The sequence below is a fragment of the Natator depressus genome, chromosome 14 (genome assembly GCF_965152275.1).
Source record: "Natator depressus isolate rNatDep1 chromosome 14, rNatDep2.hap1, whole genome shotgun sequence".
Classification (NCBI taxonomy): Eukaryota; Metazoa; Chordata; order Testudines; family Cheloniidae; genus Natator; species Natator depressus.
Genome location: NC_134247.1, coordinates 40,690,877 through 40,709,063, shown reverse-complemented (window position 1 = coordinate 40,709,063; position 18,187 = coordinate 40,690,877). Strand labels below are relative to the sequence as shown.

Here is an 18,187-nt window from a genome sequence, read left to right as displayed (position 1 = left end):
CTTATGCCCAAATAAATTTGTTACTCTCTAAGGTGCCACAAGTACTCCTCGTTCTTTTTGCTGATGCAGACTAACACGGCTACCACTCTGAAACCAGTACATTTCTTATTCACAACTCCCCTGCTGGTGAATGGCCGGCTAAGCAATCAATGGACACTTAGCACCTGGCTCTGAGGAGCTAGTCTTTCAGATTTACAGAGCACCTGGCTCCGAGGGCGTTTTTCAGCGTTACGGCATGTTTCAGGAACAAACATGTAGCAAAATCTCACAACTCCATACCCAATGTTAATACATACATTTTAACAGAACAATAATGTTCAGCAGACAATGACTTTTCATATGATACCTCACAAGGCAGACTTTGTAGAAGTTTTATCTTCATTTTATAAAAGTGGTGACCATAATAGCGTAGAGCAGTGGTTCTCAAATTTATTTAATCGGGCCCCCTTCTTTGTGTCTGTCGCAATTTAAACCCCCAACCCCACAAGTACATATATACCTTCTCCTATATTTTCCACTCCATGCATCTGATGAAGTGAGTTCTAGCGCACGAAAGCTTATGCCCAAATCAATTTGTTAGACTCCAAGGTGCCACAAGGACTCCTCGTTGTTTGAGCTTTTCACTGACACCCTTGAAGGCATGTTGGTGCAAATATTATTACACTAGTGTGCAGGGCATGAATTCAGGGGTGCTTGTTATACCAATAAAATAAAAACAAACAGGATCTTATTAAAGGGGAAAAGGCAAAATACCACATTTCTTGTGAATACAGAAAGAATCATAGTAAGCAGTTATTAATAGCTATAACATTCCATTCAATCTCATATTTATGAACACATTCATTCATACAAACACACACACACAGGTTCTGCAAGGTTGTTATCATAGTTACCATAGTTACTGTTAGGTAACTGTTGGGTCGATTCCAGTCTGCCCTCCGGGGGTCCTCTGGTGATTTCCACTTGACGCCTTCTTCAGCCGATGGACACTGGATTCTTCGGCTGGCACCTCCCTGATCATTCAGTTATTATCCACACCAAGCATCCATCCACATACATCCTCTATCTCTATTTTAATCACAATTGTTAATACAACAAAAGGGCGCAGAGTCTCTGGGTGCTGTTTCCGTTGTTACAGAGTATTGCTTTGAGTCTCTCTCTGTGTGAATTGCTTGGAGAACAGACTCTGTCTTAGAATGTACTAACGCAATTAGCAGCTTGCAAGTTTCACACATAGAGGGAGAGAAACAGTACCAAAAACCAAGAGACCTCTTAATTAGTAATACCCTGGATTTTAAACTATGCAGAATCAAACTCATTTGTGATTTTAATACAGAACTTCTTTAATATGATCCAACATGCTGCGGGTGTGATTAGAGAGTTATAGACCTTTTCACTTTCAGGGTGATGAGAGGAGAAAATACCGATGAGCTCAAGTGAGAATCAACCAAGAGCAAACATGCTACAGCTTGTTACCAGCACACAAGCTGCACCTGGTCATCACCCAGGGCGTGACCATAATTCTGCTTCTCCCTGGGGAGGGGAGTTAGGAACTTAGATGTTCAGCAGGACACAACAACAATGGGGAATAGGCCGGCATGTCCCTCTGATGAGAGCTGGGGTTTTACTCTGACATGTCACTGGCTAGCCTGTGCTCTGTCTCTTGTGCTGGCTGTAGCCACATAAATCAGGAATTCCTCAGCTGCGTGCCATAGAGTGCTGACTCTTTAGCCTGGTTCCCGTGTGTACTGAAATGTATTCAAAGCTGGGTAAAGACATAGGAAATATTTTGCATTTCTCCTGCTCATCAGCAATAACTGTGGTGGTCATGGAGGTGTAAAGGGCGAAACCTGCTCCAAGAGACGGTCTCTGAGGATTTGTCTGCACTAGGATGTAGGTTCTCTTTCTCTTATTGTAAACTCATACTGTAGATCAGGGACAATTTTTTTTTTTTTGTCAGGGTCCTAATTTCTTGGTCAAGGTATATTCAAGATCCAGATTCCAGAGAAAACAATACAACAATAATAACAAAAATGATAATAAAAGATTTTGCAGTCTGTTCAAAAGTATCTGGAGATCCAGATTTGTCCCCTGGCCCGCCTATTGACCAACCCTGGTGTAGACAATGCAAGTGGTAGTTTCACCTCAGTGTAATTGGTAGAGAGGAACACTGTGGGGTGGGGTGCATCTCGATCAGCTACAACAAGGTGAAGCTGTGACTTACCTTGTCTCCAGCAGGCTTGTACAAGATCTGTTTCTCATGTTTGGGGACCCTTAGTTAGAAAAAACCTCTTTTCTCTCAGCATGCACATGGCCTCAAAGGTGGGATCTAAAGGGAAAAAGCTGGAGACACAGGGCTGTGTGACTTTATTTTGGGGGTGATCCCAGTTCAAAGGGCAAGGACGCAGCATCTGGCTGCCAAGGAGCACAAACCTGGGGAAGCTAAATCACAGAGAATAGCCATTTCCAGCTACAACAATGGAGCTAATCACTTAATCACACTGTGATTCCAGGGCAGAAACAATGGCCAGAATCTCACTGGATGTCACTTAGCAAAGCTGTGTTGACTTTGCTGGATCTAGGCTGATTTACACCAGCTGGGAACATGGCCCCATGCTTATGTATTTCTCTTACATGTCGGAAGTTGAAAACCTGCTTTAAGCGCCTGGCTTTAATCAAGCAGACACTCCCGATACGTACAGAATCATGTCTCTGTCTGTTTTGTGTATTTAGACAAGAAGCTCTGTCCCTTAGGCGCTGTCTCTCATGCTCTGTATATAGAGTACCATGCTGAGCACAATAGAGCTTCGGTCTTGGGTGCAGCTTCTAGCTGCTACCGTATTAAAAATAATCCTGGTATCCATAGAAACACTTACTTTGCAAAAAGAAAAGGAGGACTTGTGGCACCTTAGAGACGAACCAATTTATTTAAGCATAAGCTTTCGTGAGCTACAGCTCACTTCATCGGATGCTGTAGCTCACGAAAGCTTATGCTCAAATAAATTGGTTAGTCTCTAAGGTGCCCCAAGTACTCCTTTTCTTTTTGCCAATACAGACTAACGCGGCTGCTACTCTGAAACGTACTTTGCAGTCAGAGAAGAAGGAAACTGGGGAAAGTTGTGGTGTGAGGAACAGGCCGAATATCAGTAGAGAGAAACCCCCAAGCCGAGCAAGCTAAATTCCCAATCCTGCAAAATCTTACACGTTTCATTGTACTACTGCACTGCTAATAGCCCCATTGGTTTCAAGAAGAAAAGGAGTACTTGGGGCACCTTAGAGACGAACCAATTTATTTCCATGTGTCTGAGATAGAACGAGGCAGATGGTAGGGCTGCTCCGGGCACTGCTTCTGCTCCGGACCAGGAGCAAGGCAGAGTGAAGATTCCATCATCTTCCTCTGCATCCCCCACTCCTGAGTCAGGGCTTCCTGCCGGAGATCGGCAGGATCGGAGGCATTAGAAGGGCCACAAAAGGTATGGGGCATGCCTCGACTTTTTGAGGGGGAGAAAAGTTTCCTCATCCATGAGTGAGTCTTCAATGTTCCTCCTGTGGTTGTCCCTCTCACAACCGGTGGCCAGGGACAATTTAGGGGAAACTAGTGACTTTCACAAAATGTCCTGCATGGAGCTGCACAAACTTTAGCAGCTATGGGAACAGGTTACTGCCATGGCCTGGGCGGTCAAGAGACAGGAAGTGGCACCTGCAGGCCCTGCTCCATAATTGCGTAAAGGTCCGAGATCTTAGCATTATTATGAGAACTCCTGCAGCAGGAGCCAAAATACACTTCCTTTTCATAAATATGCACGGGTGGGCAGTGCTGTGTTAGTCACACTGCACTGGGAGTAGGCAGGAGGAGATCAAAAAACAGGTGGACTTAAAAAGAAATTGTGATTTCATCTTTTGTAAGAATGGCGTGATTTTTCAGACAATATCACGATTTTGGGGGGTCTGACTCATGATTTTTGAAGTGTTGGGGTGACAATACCACTCTCTATGTGTGAGTATTGTTCCTGCTAACACACTTAAAGGCCCATGGTCTGGTTTTCCTCTCACAACAACTTCACACTGGTGTAGACAGTTCAAAGGGCACCCTCAGTGTATGTTCCTGCTAACACACCTAAAGGCGTTTGACGCGAACTGGCACCCTCAGTGTATGTGCTGAGACATACAGACCTTTGCCATTCTTCAAATAAAACAAAGTTCACATCACAAAGGGTAGAATACGGTTAAAATAAAATACAAAAGGACTATTCTGGCATTCATTAAGTCCTCAATAAATCTGAGCTACATCTAAACTAAGCTAATATCAAAGTCTGTGACTAAACAGCCTTCTGGAATAGAGAAAAACCCACACTCCAGGGCGGGCTATAAAACACTTTTACATTCATAAAGTGAAATCTCAGAGAATCTGAAGGCTCAAAATCAGGAAAATAAATGTAGCCATTTTCTTCTGAAGTGGCTAAACTGGCTTCACCTCTTACCTAATAATTCGGTTTTATGAGTTACAAAAGTTTTAGCAAAAAGAAAAGGAGGACTTGTGGCACTTTAGAGACTAACAAATTTATTAGAGCATGAGCTTTCGTGAGCTACAGTGCCACAAGTCCTCCTTTTCTTTTTGCGGATACAGACTAACACGGCTGCTACTCTGAAAAGTTTTAGCATCATCATAAGAAATAAAAACAAAAACAAAAAAACACTTCCCATCTACAAATGATCTAGACGAGCACAGAAAAGTCTGGAAGCAATTTCAGCAATACATAGAAACCGATCAGAAAGGTAAACTGTGCTTTGAGGTTCTTTGGGATTCCTCCCTTCCCCTCCCTTGCAGGTCTGTGACACTTTCTTCTCCAGCCCTCCAAAGTCTCATGGAGGATCACAGAAATCAAAGCTGATTCTTAAGCATCTAGAGCCAGGAACACGGTGGTAAGTGACACCTTAGGAGGCAGAGGGGTAGAACAGGGACAGGATAAGACTCTCCATCGCTTGGACAGAGGCTGCTGTGTGGAGGGTGATGGTGATACAGGAAGGAGGGGATACCTCGGACTCACCCTATTGCCCTGAAATAGCACAGAAGCGAAAACACCACATTTAACTATCCCTGCCCCCACTTTTTTAGCATCTGTTTAGTTCTGCTCCCTAAGGGAGAAAAATATACAAACACTCAATGCTTTTCAGCACGGCCTGGAGTAATGTGAGACTGGCTGGGAATGAGACAATCCGGCCCCAAAGGGGGAACTCAGGGACTAACAATCACTCTGCTCATGGCGAGGGTCAGAATAGATAATATACTTCAGGGTCAGTGTGGCTAGAAAGAGTGTTGGAGAGTCAGGGGAGACGTGCTAGGTAATCCCAACAATTTTCCTACCATAGACAGACGTTCAGAGGCTGATGCTGTGGAGGCAGAGGTGGGATCTCCAGGCCTCCCACAAAGGGTCCTGTGGGAATCAGCCCCTCCCAGTGGTGCTGTCTGAATGCAGAGGGGGCAGGGAGAAGGGACAAAAGGGAAGAGTGATGAGAGGCAGCACCTCTCTACCCCTGTGCTCTCCCTCGCCTCTTATCCCATGATCCCCAAAACACTCGATAATCCAGCACCCAGCTCCCCCTGCTTCCCAGCTCCACCACCCCAACCATTCAATCCTCAGTGTCCTCCCCAGAACCCGTCAACCAGAGGATCACTGACTAGCTGATGATCTTATAAGGTCTTTCTCCTGTGTGGATCCTCTGATGTATTATAAGGGTAGAGTTCCACATGAAACATTTCCCACACTTGAGGCATTTCTGAAGTTTGTCACCGGTGTGAATTCTGTGATGTGCAACAAGATGAGAACTCCCAATGAAACTTTTCCCACACTCGAGGCATTTATAGGGTCTTTCTCCCGTATGGCTTCTCTGATGTTGAGTGAGTTGTGAGCTGCAGCTAAAGCTTTTCCCACAGTCCAATCACTTATGGGGTCTCTCTCCTATGTGGAGTCTCCGATGCCTAGTAAGGTTTGAGCTCTGTATGAAATTTTTCCCGCAGTCCAAGCACTTATGGGGTCTCTCTCCTGTGTGGATTCTCTGATGTGTGATAAGACTGGACTTCCAACTGAAACTTTTCCCACACTCCAAGCATGTATAGCATCCCTCTCCTGTGTGGACTGTCTGATGTGTAACAAGTGTTGATCTCTGCGTGAAACTTTTCCCACAGTCCAAGCACTTATGGGGTCTCTCTCCTGTGTGGATTCTCTGATGTGTGATAAGATTGGACTTCCAACCAAAAGAGTTCCCACATTCGAGGCATTTATAGGGTCTCTCTCCTCTGTGGATTCTCCGATGTTTAGTAAGGTTTGTGCTGTTACTGAAGCTTTTCCCACAAACCAAGCATTTATATGCTCTCTCTCTTGTGTGGACTCTCTGATGTCTAATAAGGTGTGATTTCTTCATGAAACTTTTCCCACAGTCCGAGCACTTATGGGGTCTCTCTCCGGTGTGGATTCTCTGATGTGTAACTAGGCCTGATTTCCATGTGAAACTTTTCCCACAGTCCAAGCACTTATGGGGTCTCTCTCCTGTGTGGATTCTCTGATGTCTAGTAAGATGTGATCGCCACATGAAACTTTTCCCACAGTCCGAGCACTTATGGGGTCCCTCTCCGGTGTGGATTGCCTGATGTGTAACAAGGGCTGATCTCAATGTGAAACTTTTCCCACAGTCCAAGCACTTATGGGGTCTCTCTCCAGTGTGGATTCTCTGATGTTTTATAAGTCCTGACTTCCAACTGAAACTTTTCCCACACTCCAAGCATTTATAGCGTCCCTTTCCTGGGTGGACTGTCTGATGTGTAACTAGGCTTGATTTCCATGTGAAACTTTTCCCACAGTCCAAGCACTTATGGGGTCTCTCTCCTGCGTGGACTGCCTGATGTCTAACAAGGCCTGATCTCCATGTGAAACTTTTCCCACAGTCCAAGCACTTGTGGGGTCTCTCTCCTGTGTGGATTGCCTGATGTCTAATTAGTTCTGACTTCCCACTGAAACATTTCCCACACTCGAGGCATGGATAGGGATTCTCTCCCGTGTGGCTTCTCCCATGGTTATTAAGAAGTGAGCAGGTATTGAAGTTTTCCATACAGTCCAAGCATTGAAGAGGTTTCTCTCCAATATGGATTATCTGATGTTTCACAAGGTGTGATCTCAGAATGAATCTTTTCCCACATTCAAGACACTGGTAGGGTTTTTCTTCCTTGGGATTTGTGTGGTGAGCTGTGGAATCCTTGTCTCCTTCCTCAGTTTTAATAGATTCATCCACTTTCTTCCTTGGGTGGTTTCCCAACAGCCTCTCTGACCTGTGCCAATTTCCCCAGGCTTCTCCCTCCTCCAAGCACTGGGAAAAATTCCCTTCAGCTCTTCCCACAAAGGTCCCCTCTGGTTCCACTTCCCCGGGAACTTCCTCATGGTGATTCCCTTCCTCGTTCTCACTCTCTTGCTCATCACCTGCTGGGAGAGAGACAATCAAGACAGGTTTCAGAGTAACAGCCCTGTTAGTCTGTATTCGTAAAAAGAAAAGGAGTACTTGTGGCACCTTAGAGACTAACCAATTTATTTGAGCATGAGCTTTCATGAGCTACAGCTCACTTTATCGGATGCATAGCATATCGTGGAAACTGCAGAAGACATTATATACACAGAGACCATGAAACAAAACTTCCTCCCACCCCACTCTCCTGCTGGTAATAGCTTATCTAAAGTGATCATCAAGTTGGGCCATTTCCAGCACAAATCCAGGTTTTCTCACCCTCCGCTCCCCCCCACACACAAACTCACTCTCCTGCTGGTAATAGCCCATCCCTCTTTGAAACCTCTCTTTACAATGCGCATGATAATCAAGGTGGGCCATTTCCAGCACAAATCCAGGTTTTCTCACCCCCCCACCCCCCTCCAAAAACTACACACACAAACTCACTCTCCTGCTGGTAATAGCTTATCCAAAGTGATCACCCTCCCTACAATGTGCATGAAAATCAAGGTGGGCCATTTCCAGCACAAATCCAGGTTCTCTCACCCCCCCCCCCCAAAAACACACACACAAACTCACTCTCCTGCTGGCAATAGCTCATCCACACTGACCACTCTCCTTACAATGTGCACAGCAATCAAGGTGGGCCATTTCCAGCATAAATCCAAGTTTAACCAGAACGTCTTGGGGCGGGGGGGGGGGGGGGGGGGTTTGTAGGAAAAAAACAAGGGGAAATAGGCTACCTTGCATAATGACTTAGCCACTCCCAGTCTCTATTCAAGCCCAAATTAATAGTATCCAATTTGCAAATGAATTCCAATTCAGCAGTTTCTCGCTGGAGTCTGGATTTGAAGTTTTTTTGCTTTAAGATAGCGACCCTCATGTCTGTAATTGCGTGACCAGAGAGATTGAAGTGTTCTCCGACTGGTTTATGAATGTTATAATTCTTAACATCTGATTTGTGTCCATTTATTCTTTTACGTAGAGACTGTCCAGTTTGACCAATGTACATGGCAGAGGGGCATTGCTGGCACATGATGGCATATATCACATTGGTGGATGTGCAGGTGAACGAGCCTCTGATAGTGTGGCTGATGTTGTTAGGCCCTGTGATGGTGTCCCCTGAATAGATATGTGGGCACAGTTGGCAACGGGCTTTGTTGCAAGGATAGGTTCTTGGGTTAGTGGTTCTGTTGTGTGGTATGTGGTTGTTGGTGAGTATTCGCTTCAGGTTGGGGGGCTGTCTGTAGGCAAGGACTGGCCTTTCTCCCAAGATTTGTGAGAGTGTTGGGTCATCCTTCAGGATAGGTTGTAGATCCTTAATAGTGCGTTGGAGGGGTTTTAGTTGGGGGCTGAAGGTGACGGCTAGTGGTGTTCTGTTATTTTCTTTGTTGGGCCTGTCCTGTAGTAGGTGACTTCTGGGAACTCTTCTGGCTCTATCAATCTGTTTCTTCACTTCCGCAGGTGGGTATTGTAGTTGTAAGAATGCTTGATAGAGATCTTGTAGGTGTTTGTCTCTGTCTGAGGGGTTGGAGCAAATGCGGTTGTATCGCAGAGCTTGGCTGTAGACGATGGATCGTGTGGTGTGGTCAGGGTGAAAGCTGGAGGCATGTAGGTAGGAATAGCGGTCAGTAGGTTTCCGGTATAGGGTGGTGTTGATCTGACCATCGTTTATTAGCACTGTAGTGTCCAGGAAGTGGATCTCTTGTGTGGACTGGACCAGGCTGAGGTTGATGGTGGGATGGAAATTGTTGAAATCATGGTGGAATTCCTCAAGGGCTTCTTTTCCATGCGTCCAGATGATGAAGATGTCATCAATATAGCGCAAGTAGAGTAGGGGCGTTAGGGGACGAGAGCTGAGGAAGCGTTGTTCTAAATCAGCTATAAAAATGTTGGCATACTGTGGGGCCATGCGGGTACCCATAGCAGTGCCGCTGATCTGAAGGTATACATTGTCCCCAAATGTAAAATAGTTATGGGTAAGGACAAAGTCACAAAGTTCAGCCACCAGGTTAGCCGTGACATTATCGGGGATAGTGTTCTTGACGGCTTGTAGTCCATCTTTGTGTGGAATGTTGGTGCAGAGGGCTTCTACATCCATAGTGGCCAGGATGGTGTTATCAGGAAGATCACCGATGGACTGTAGTTTCCTCAGGAAGTCAGTGGTGTCTCGAAGGTAGCTGGGAGTGCTGGTAGCGTAGGGCCTGAGGAGGGAGTCTACATAGCCAGACAATCCTGCTCTCAGGGTGCCAATGCCTGAGATGATGGGGCGCCCAGGATTTCCAGGTTTATGGATCTTGGGTAGTAGATAGAATATCCCAGGTCGGGGTTCCAGGGGTGTGTCTGTGCGGATTTGATCTTGTGCTTTTCCAGGAAGTTTCTTGAGCAAATGCTGTAGATGCTTTTGGTAACTCTCAGTGGGATCAGAGGGTAATGGCTTGTAGAAAGTGGTGTTGGAGAGCTGCCGAGCAGCCTCTTGTTCATATTCCGACCTATTCATGATGACAACAGCACCTCCTTTGTCAGCCTTTTTGATTATGATGTCAGAGTTGTTTCTGAGGCTGTGGATGGCATTGTGTTCTGCACTGCTGAGGTTATGGGGCAAGTGATGCTGCTTTTCCACAATTTCAGCCCGTGCACGTCGGCGGAAGCACTCTATGTAGAAGTCCAGTCTGCGGTTTCGACCTTCAGGAGGAGTCCACCTAGAATCCTTCTTTTTGTAATGTTGGTAGGGAGGCCTCTGTGGATTAGTATGTTGTTCACAGGTATTTTGGAAATATTCCTTGAGTCGGAGACGTCGAAAATAGGATTCTAGGTCACCACAGAACTGTATCATGTTCGTGGGGGTGGAGGGGCAGAAGGAGAGGCCCCGAGATAGGACAGCTGCTTCTGCTGGGCTGAGAGTATAGTTGGATAGGTTAACAATATTGCTGGGTGGGTTGAGGGAACCATTGCTGTGGCCCCTTGTAGCCTGTAGTAGTTTAGAAAGTTTAGTGTCCTTTCTCTTTTGTAGAGAAGTAAAGTGTGCGTTGTAAATGGCTTGTCTAGTTTTAGTAAAATCCAGCCACGAGGAAGTTTGTGTGGAAGGTTGGTTTTTTATGAGAGTATCCATTTTTGAGAGCTCATTCTTAATCTTTCCCTGTTTGCTGTAGAGGATGTTGATCAGGAATTCAGAAACTGCTGAATTGGAATTCATTTGCAAATTGGATACTATTAATTTGGGCTTGAATAGAGACTGGGAGTGGCTAAGTCATTATGCAAGGTAGCCTATTTCCCCTTGTTTTTTTCCTACAAACCCCCCCCCCCCCCCGCCCCAAGACGTTCTGGTTAAACTTGGATTTATGCTGGAAATGGCCCACCTTGATTGCTGTGCACATTGTAAGGAGAGTGGTCAGTGTGGATGAGCTATTGCCAGCAGGAGAGTGAGTTTGTGTGTGTGTTTTGGGGGGCGGGCCGGGGGTGAGAAAACCTGGATTTGTGCTGGAAATGGCCCACCTTGATTATCAAGCGCATTGTAAAGAGAGGTTTCAAAGAGGGATGGGCTATTACCAGCAGGAGAGTGAGTTTGTGTGTGTGTGGGGGGGGGGGGGGGACGGAGGGTGAGAAAACCTGGATTTGTGCTGGAAATGGCCCAACTTGATGATCACTTTAGATAAGCTATTACCAGCAGGAGAGTGGGGTGGGAGGAAGTTTTGTTTCATGGTCTCTGTGTATATAATGTCTTCTGCAGTTTCCACGATATGCTATGCATCCGATGAAGTGAGCTGTAGCTCACGAAAGCTCATGCTCAAATAAATTGGTTAGTCTCTAAGGTGCCACAAGTACTCCTTTTCTTTTTACAATCAAGACAGGAGTCATTGTGCTGGGGAGAAAGAGGAATCTGCTAACACTCTGAAGGTTGAGTAATTGGATTCTGCCTCTACTTCCCCCCCAAACACTCGCGTAGAAGGAAAGTTGGGAAGGAAACTCCTGCAGCTAATAGGCTGGGTGGAAAGACATGAGCAGTATCTGCTGACTACAGCCCTACTCCGGCTGAGATGAGGAGCAACTGAGGGCTCTTACTCACACCACTTTTCTGGGATTCTCAACTTTTTCCTTAATTCACCCGATGGTTTCTGTCAGTCCTCACCTGTGCGAGTGCCTCTTGGGATCTCTTTTTCCACCGAGGCCTGGAGATCCGGGACCCACGGCCCTTCCCCTCGTTCCAGCCGGGCGATGAGGTCAGGTTTGGGAAAGGGAAATCCTGCGCAGAGGGTGAAATCAGACCAGATCAGGTTGCATGGAGGATTGGGAGTGTGTCTGTCACAAAGGACAATCCGTGAGTGGAACCTGTCCCCGTGCTGTGTTGGGAGAATAAGGAATCCAAAGGGACAGGAACATGGTCACTGAGCCCCCTTGGGAGACGCAGATGTCTGGGGAGGTGGAGAGAATTTTTACACCCTCGCTAGGAGTTTGCAGGATTTGTGCACTCTGGGGCCCTTGCTGACGCACACACAGCTCTGAAGTTACCCCTGCAGAGCCCAGAGCCCTCCCCAGGGCTGGAGCTAGTCCCAAGGAGGGAGGTGAACAGGGATTCTGTGTGCAAATGAGAAACAATACACACAGGACAATACATGGCTTCTTGGCCTTGAAAGCTGGAATGGTGGGGAGGGTTTAGCATCTCCGTTTTGACACCCTGGTCCCATCGGAGGGGGTCTGGAGATGCAGGTCTCTCTCACACGGCAGCTCTGGACTATGGAACCCATTCCCCTGCAATCTAACTGACCAGGGAAGAACCTGACCAGAGTCAGAAATGCAGGCCCGAAACTTTCTAATAACCGAGGGGACAGGGATCCCTTACCCAGCGAGGTCACCGTCTCGTAGTTCTCCTGCATGACGTCCCTGTAGAGGGCTCTCTGAGCGGGGTCCAGCAGAGCCCCCTGCCCCTGGGTGAAATACACAGCCACCTCCTCGAAGGTCACCGGCATCTGGAACAACAAGAGTCCCCCACTCAGCACCTGCTGCCCCAGCCACAATCCCACTGGTCACACGGGAAAGGAAGAAGAAAAAATGAACATCTCGGAAGCTCTGGGGGGCCTAGAAAATCAGAATCCCACCCCCACCCTGCTCGGAGCAGCCAGGACACTTCAGGGGGTGGGAGAAGGTGAGAGCTCCTTGTCCCCCCAGCACACGGAGCAGGGCATTTCTCATTTCCCACCCGCCTGCCAGCCACAGGCTGATACGGGAAGCAGAGCTCCGAGCCGGGCACAGAGACAGGAATCCCGACAGCTTCCCTTCGTATTTCACAGCAGCCTCTGGCCAGTGGGGTCAGGCTCCAGCACTGGGAGTCTGGAAAATGTTCTCAGCCCGGCTGAGGGGGGTGTTACCCAGTGGTCAGGTGGAGTCAGTTCGCACTGGTTCACGTGAACCGGTTGTTAAATTTTGAAGCCGGTTTAGAACCGGTTGTTAAAGGGGTCTGGCCTGCCTGCTCTCTCGGCTGGGGAGGCTCCCGTGAGAATCCCTTTGTAATTTTTACTCACCTGGCGGCGCTCTGGGTCTTCGGTGGCACATTGGCAGCGGGTCCTTCACTCGCTCCAGGTCTTCGGCAGCACGTCCTTCAGGACCTGCCGCCGAAGACCAAGAGCGAGTGAAGGAACCACTTCTTCAGCTTTTGGCAGCTCATCACTGGTGTTACCTGTTTCAGAAATGGGGAAATGTTTCCCCCCAGCCAATGGGCCAGCTCCGAAAATCAACAGGTTTATCACACCCTGTCTCCTCCCTCCCTCTCCCTCCACCCGCCCAGCAGCTCCCTGAAAAGCCCCTACCTCAGCTGGCTCCATCACAGCCACTTCCCTGCCCTGTCTCCTGGGTCGATCTGGAGCAAAATGTGGACGTGATTCCTCAGCCTGTCAGGGCGAGAGAAGCAATGGGAGGGGAGGGGGGTTTCAGAAGGAGCTTAAGTCCATGTGACACCCCGACTCCCCCCAGGCTCTCTCCCTGCACACAGACGCTCTGGACTCTGCCATGCTGGAAAGAAACCAAGTTTATTACAACACAGGCCAGGCCCGTCCCGTCCCAGCAGGACTAAACCCACCGGGGCAGTTTTAAACTCTCCCCGTAAGAGCATCTCGGCGCCAAACTCAAGAAAAAGAGCAGAATCAAAGGAGCCACTTCAAGGGATTGCCCTGCAACGTAGTGTGGTTGTCACCAACCAGTGGATCCTGGAGCCTCTGACAGTCGATCTCGATCACAGGCCGCTAAATGTCCAGCGATGCAACGGGGCTCAGACAGGCTCCCTGCCTGCCCTCGCCCCATGCCACTCCCGGAAGCAGCTGGCACGGCCCTGCGGCAGCGCAGCCCCTGGGGGTGGGGCACAGGGGGGTCTCAGCTCGCTGCTCCTGTCTGCAGGCATTGCCCACGCAACTCCCATTGGCCAGAAACGGGGAACTGCAACTGGATGCTGTGGGGGCGGTGCCTGCAGAGAGGGACAGGGCGCGGAGCTGTGTCCGCCCCCCCCCAGGCCACAGGGACGAGCCGGCCACTTCCTGGAGTGGCGTGGGGTCAGGGTAGGCAGGGAGCCTGCCTTAGCCCTGCAGCACTACTGCCTGAGGTAAGTGCCACCCGCCCCCCCGGAGCCTGCAACCTGTGTCCCCTCCCAAACCCCAACCCCAGCACAGAGTGCCCTCCCAGAGCCAGCACCCCAAACCCCCTCCTGTACCCTGAGCCCCCTCCCCCAGCCCTGAGCCCCCTCATGCACCCAAAGGCCCTCCGAGAGCCTGCACCCTGCATCCCCTCCTGTACCCCAACACTCTGCCCCAGCCCAGAGCCCCCTCCTGCACCCAATCTCCAGTCCAGAGCTTGCACCCCTCACACCCTTCTGCACCCCAACCTCCTGCCCCAGGCTCAGCCAAGAGCCCCCTCCATACCCCAAGCCCCTCAGGCATAGGCGCCGACTCCGTGGGTGCTCTGGGGCTGGAGCACCCACGGGGAAAATTGGTGCATGCAGAGCACCCACCAGGAGCTCCCCACCCGAGCTCACCTCCCCCCCCCCCCCGGCAATGAGCAAGCGGATGGGTCCTGCTTCTCCCAGGGTGGGGATTTGGGGCAGGGATCCAATAGGGGCCGGGAGGGGGTGGATTTGGGGCATGTACTTTGGGGAAGGAGTTGGAAGGGGGGCAGGGAATGGGGATGGGGAAGGGATGGAGTTGAGGAGGGGCAGGGAGCAGGCAGGCACGAGCACCCACCGGCGCTGGGGGAAGTCGCCCTCAGCCCCAGCCCAGAGCCTGCACCCCCTCCAGCACCCCAACCCTCTACCCCAGCCCAGTGAAAGTGAGTGAGGGTGCATGAGAGCATGTGATGGAGGGAGGGGGAATGGAGTGGGGCCAGGCCTCAGAGAAGGGGCAGGGTAGATCCAAATTCAAAAGTTGATCTTTTGCGTAAAAAGGTTGGAAACCACTAGTGTAGTGTAACCCCCTCTAGCCGCCCCCCCTCCCCCTCCGCCCCAGTAGTGGGGTGTTCAGCAGAGTCAGCAACTGGCTTTTCCTCTCTCAGCTCCTCCCCTTGTTCCCAGGAGAGTCAGTCTGCCCAGGAGGGTGCAGGGAATGGATCTGGGCAGGTCTGGGAGCTGGGAACCTGCCTCCCCCATTCTTGCTCCTGCTGCCCCTGCCAGTCCCTCCACTCTCCCTTGGCTCTGATTAGGCAGATCAGTCCCTCCCACTGCTAACAGGGTTTGAACCTGGCTGTGTCCATGAGGGCAGCAGCTCTGGGACTCACACAGGGAGCCCCTCCCCATGCAGGCCAAATTCACTGGCTGGTCCCTGCAGCTGGATCCAGGCCAATTGCAGAACAAAGAACAGAAATTGCATCCTCAGAGTCCATAAAGTAGATGATTGTCATGATTTGTATTATTCACTGGGCACCATCTGTGCGCTCAGCACAGTTCAGAATCTGCCAGTAAATACCATCCCTGAGCCAGTGTGTATAAAATGTGTAGCCCTGGATAAGATGACTCTGCTATTTAAGTAGAAAGTGCATAGTTATTCAGCACATGTTAAGATCGATGAGTGGAGGGGATGTTTTACTGGATTAAGGACTAGATTTGACCCTCCAACTTCCTTTCAAGAGGAAGAGCTGCCCAGAGCTCCTGGGCCTGTTTATTTTCCTTTCCTGCCTGCCATGGCCTTGATACACCTCAGAAGTCTCATTTTTTCCCCCTCAGCTTTAAAATCTGGAATTTTCCTGGTGTTTGGTTTTAAATAGTCTCCTGTGAGAACTGCAACTCAGTCACTGTACTGTCGTGTTGAAGAGCCTTCTGGAAAGTAACTAGCCTTTAACCAAAAGTGAAAGCAGCATTGCCAACTCTCATGATTTTCTCATGAGCCTCAGGAGAATGATTCTTTTCCTTAAAGCCCCAGCTCCTGGAGTCAGGTGGAGGTGTGATGATTTCAGCCTTCCTTCTTAAAGAAAAATGAAGTTTCTCGCCCTTGTGGCTGTGGAGAAAGCTTCACAAGGAGACCCCAGTACACCCTAAAGGCTCAAACAGCTGAAGGCAAATAAGCACCAAATCTATTATTTGTACACAGTCTCATGATTTTAAAGCCAATCTCACAATTCTGAACATTTGGAGTTGGCAATACTGGGAAAGGGACTTTAAAGTCTCAGTTTCACTCCTGTTTCGAGTCAGCTTCAACTTACTATTTGTAGTGGGGTAACACCCCTAGAGCACGTGCCGTATAAACTCACGGGGTCTTGCCCTAGGAGGATGGTTCCGAATGTTAAATGATCTATTCCAAACTTGGTGAACGGCAAAAAAAGTGATAGGAACAAATCCAGATTTTTCTACAATTCTTTCAATTGTTGAATTCAAGAGTTACTAAAAATTCCAAGACCTAACCGGTGTCCCTCACGTGACTTGACACAAGCTTTGAGAACATGTTTCTATTAGAGCTGAGTGGGTCTAATATTTATCTAATGCTCTTTTTTTAATGTCAGAATGAGATCTGGTGAGCCTGTCAGCAAAAAAACCCCAAGAGTTTTCAGGTGCCTAAGTAGCCCCTGGAATCACAGTTAAAATTGCCCCCCCCCCCCCCAATGAGGGTTAGTCCACTGCCCACTCACTCCCCAAAGCTTGTTTGACCAGATCCAAGAAAAGAAATCTGGCTGGCTGCTGGGAGGGGCAGCCCCTCACCCTCTCCTACCCCATGGGGCGGGGGAGCTGCCTTGTGTCCCCCCCCCCCGCCGCCTGCTCCCTGCCCCAGGCTCTCCCCTCCCCCAGCCAGTCTGCGCTTGCTCTCACAGTTTCCCTCCAGCCACCCCACATCCCCCCTCCCCCTGCATCGCCCCATCATCCCTGCCCCTCCCCCATCCCTTCCTGCCCCCCTGCATCCCCATCACCCGCCTCCCCCGCCCCCTTCTCCCGTCCTGCCCACAAGTCCCCCTGCATCTCTTTATCCTCTGCCCCCTGCAGCCCGGGGGTGACCGCGGGGGGGGCGGGTCTCTCTCACCTTCCCTCCGAGCGGGGCCCCCCGGGGCAGGGGCCGGGCCGGGCCGGGAAGGGGCCCTGGCCGGGCTGGGGACTCTGCCCTGGGAGAGGCTCCCGGGGAGCAGCGGGCAGGGCCCGGCTGGAGATTCCCCTCTCCCGGCTGCAGCCCGGGCTCCGGGCTCCCAGCACCAGCCGCCGGGGCTCGGGGATCTCGCCGGGAGCCTGGGAGCCAGAGTCCCGGCAGCGGCTGCGAGTCACTTCCTGGGCCGGGCCTGAGCCCCGCGATCGCTCCCCCCGGAGCCGCCCCCCAGCCGCTCCTGGGTCCTAGCGATCAACCCAGCGTGCTGCAAAAACAAAAGGAGGACTTGTGGCACCTTACAGACTAACCAGTCTATTTGAGCATAAGCTTTTAAGCAAAAGCTTATGCTCAAATAAATTGGTTAGTCTCTAAGGTGCCACAAGTCCTCCTTTTCTTTTTGCGAATACACACTAACACGGCTGTTACTCTGAAACCCACCATGCTGCAGCGTTTCTGGTCACAGGCTACAAGCACGGCTGAAGAAAGGTGGCGTTGTGTGGACGGGCTGAGCCAGACTTGTAGGAGACACAAGGCAAAGGGAGAGAGAGGAGAGAGCAGAACTAAGGTGGGGAAGGAAAATGATGCCTGAGGGGAAGGGTGACAGCACAACCCCAAGTCACATCCCGGGAATAGTTCAGGCTTTAGCCGAAGCTTGTGGAATAGAGGATGTCGGCTGGTTCCCCCTCTCTGGTTAGCCCTGCTCAGGTCCTCTTTCAGCAGCAGGATGATGAGAGTCCAGTGGTGCCATGCTGGATGCCAGGAAACAGCAGGTGTGAGACATACCCCAGGGTACAATCTGGACTGTTGAACTGCTTAGTTCTCCATCCCAGGGCTTCTTTCACACTGCTTCCCCCTGCGAACAACAAACCCCTCCCGGCTCTTCTCCCACACAGCCACCAGCCTTCAAAGTCACTCCCAGCTACACAGGACTGAGTGCCACTAGCCAGCCACTCATGAAGTAAATTACAGAGCAACATAAACCAGTTCACTAGTCCCGGCCTTGCACCCCAGAAATGTGAGTCTTGTACTGCCCAGTCTGTGCACTGTGCTGTCCAAGCTCATTAATTCGTTTGTCCTCCCCACAAAGGATGCTGGTCAGACAACAGCCTTGTTATCTCAAGTGAAATTCCCCAAACACTTTGATGAAAACACAC

At 49.9% G+C, this 18,187-nt stretch overlaps 1 pseudogene; it reads right to left on the bottom strand.

The window, feature by feature from the left end:
• LOC141998577 (uncharacterized) overlaps positions 1 to 13,328 on the bottom strand; it is a 47,967-nt pseudogene extending 34,639 nt beyond the window's left edge.
• Positions 13,329 to 18,187: the final 4,859 nt, after the last annotated feature.